Source organism: Sinohyriopsis cumingii, chromosome 2 (genome assembly GCF_028554795.1).
Source record: "Sinohyriopsis cumingii isolate HCF-2022 chromosome 2, ASM2855479v2, whole genome shotgun sequence".
NCBI classification, from domain to species: Eukaryota; Metazoa; Mollusca; class Bivalvia; order Unionida; family Unionidae; genus Sinohyriopsis; species Sinohyriopsis cumingii.
Window position 1 is genome coordinate 90,131,419 of NC_142962.1, and position 2,793 is coordinate 90,134,211.

The following is a 2,793-nucleotide window of genomic DNA, read 5'->3' on the forward strand; positions in this document are numbered from 1 at the left end:
GATGTATTAATAACATCAGTTAGTGAAGGTAATACTGGATCCAAACACTCAAGCAGCAGTGATGTTGGAATTGGATCAAGTTCACATGACTTTGGTGCACTCTTCATCACGATTGTACGTACTAAATCCATAGAGACATGTCAAATTCTGTATCCCAATTGTATGGTGACGACGAGTCAGTTGAAATTGTGTTGTCAATGGTTTGTACTTTGTCACTAAGAAATTCGAGCAATGAACGCATGCAGTTATCGAGTTGTTCTGCTGTAGGAGATAAGTAAGCTGATTCCATGGTTTAACATATTGAATATTGGTACGTGTACTACTCCAATAACACCAGCATAGACACATTCACCATATGCCACAGCTATCATTAATATTCTAGCCATTTAAATTATTAATGTTCTGTGAACAAATAATTATCATAGATAATCATTCTTCATATCGATTCCGTGGTTCAAAAGACTGAATACCAGCCCAAGGTACATTTAATCATACACCTCTAATTTCATTCATCTCAGGTAGTAAAATAATATTATCAATGTTAAATATTTGATGGAGTAGAATCTGTTGAGTCAGCTGGAACGGTTCGTGTAACTCATGACGTCAGATCCTAAAAAAAAAAACTATGGAAAGTTTACAATTTGTGTGTACCATGTTGTTATAAGCAACAGCAGAGCACGAGGATTTGTCTTGTTGCTCTTGGTTTTAATTATGATGATTATGGTAGATGATTTAGGGGCCACGAGGAAAAATAAAAGGAAGTGTTTAAATACCGTATTGCTGTCGATAAAATGGACCGGATTGAGATTAATGATAATAGGGGCTGCCGTGGCTCAGCTGATGCTGCGATATCGAACGGATGGCCTTAAGAAGTGTCTACAAAATATGAGGGTCTAAGGCTATATTCTTTTTAGCCTTTGGGGTAATTCGACCCTGCCGATAAACCATATATTGGGTTATACGGGATAATTCGACCTGCCGATAACCAACCATTCTGTTATATGGGGTAATTCGACCCTGCAAATAAACCAACCATTGGGTTATATGGGGGAATTCGACCCTGCAGATAAACCAACTATGTTGTTGTTGTTGTTGTAGGGTCTAACACAATTTTCCAGCCCAAGGTAGGCTATACATGGCGGCTAGTATAAATGGTGGAGGAAGAACCCGGGAAAACTCCGGAAAGAACCACCGACCCACAAGAATCTACCGGCAAGCTCTCTCACATACCCACATTGGCCGAAACTAGCTATGTAAAAAGAAATGATAATCGCCAACTTCAAACTGAGTTTGAAACCGCTGCTAAGTGAAGACTATGTTTCACATTAAAACAGCAACTAATGTGTTACCAACATTTCGAAAGTGCGATTACCATCTGGGTGGGGACAATTAAGACAGTTTTGCATACTTGTCGGATATCGGAGATTGACCTGCGTACCGCGCAGTCAAATATATAAAATAACTCTTGCTCACATCTGGAAGGAGAAAAATCAAATCATATACGGAAAACACGAAACAAGCTTAGGTGAAAAATAAAATATTTTCCTGGTACAACCACAGGATCACAAAATATATAGGAGTTGAGTCTTTCACGCTTATTTCTCTTGGCTGCTAGCAAATATAATTACTACCTATTCAGCGCATTTTCTTCAAAGACAATATGAACATAAATTTTACGAAGAAGTTTGAAATGAAGGTGATATAAATAAAATATGGATTAATAATATTGTGTCGCCAAGATCTATAAATCGGGCATTCAGTCATGACAGCTTGCAATATTATTGTATCACTCATCCTTGGTCAAGTCATAACTCAACACTGTTTTGATTAAAACAATCTCACTTACAAATTATAAATCGCTGCTGCTTTGTCTTGCAAACAGTTCACATATTTTTGGAACTAATTTTATATACGTATAAAGACATTGGGGACTCGGTTTTTTATACAATCAAATCGATATTAACTTGAAGAAAAAAAAACATACTGCAGATCCTGAACTATCTTTCTTATGTTTATTTTAGTACGGTTTGCACTTATGTGTGAAGAGTTCTTTGTGGAAATTAAGGGAAATTAAGTCGGTATATTCATCTCAAATAATGACTATGGTAAATGAAGTGTCAAAATACCATTACAGTTATCATACATTTGAAATCCACCTAGTTTGTATAATATGATCAATTTTTCATGACTGGGACTATTTTGACTCTTTTTGAGCAATATTTTAGAATATAAATGGAGCTCTATGCGGTTCCTTGATGTACAACATTCATTCTGTTCGGGCCATAGAGTCCAGATCCCCTCCTTATGGCAGTTATATTCTTTGATATTGCTTTCTATTTATCGTGTATAGGGTCTAAATTCATTTATTACTATTATCAACTTCACGATGATCAATTCCTTAGTGTCAGTTGTTATTGCTATTCCATGAGAGTGATTCTGATGCAAAAGAGAGAGAAAAGGAACTAAATATAAATTAATACATCAATCGTACAGTCTCCCAAGTCTTCTCCACCAAACACTATAAGAAATGCGTTTGAAGTAATCTTCGATAACTGAATTCTATTTCAGAACGTTATGCAAAGGCTGATTTCTATGACTACCGTATTATTGTATCTATTTTAAGAAACAATGACAAATTGATTTGCAATACAAACATGTGGGTCCCCTTCAAAACAAATTTGGACCATTGTGTGTTTCCTACAGTGGCCATATGTTATATAGTGTAGGAGCCAGTGAGTCACAAAATTCGATGGTTACTTTATGTAAATTGTCTTGTAACGTCATGCAATCAAT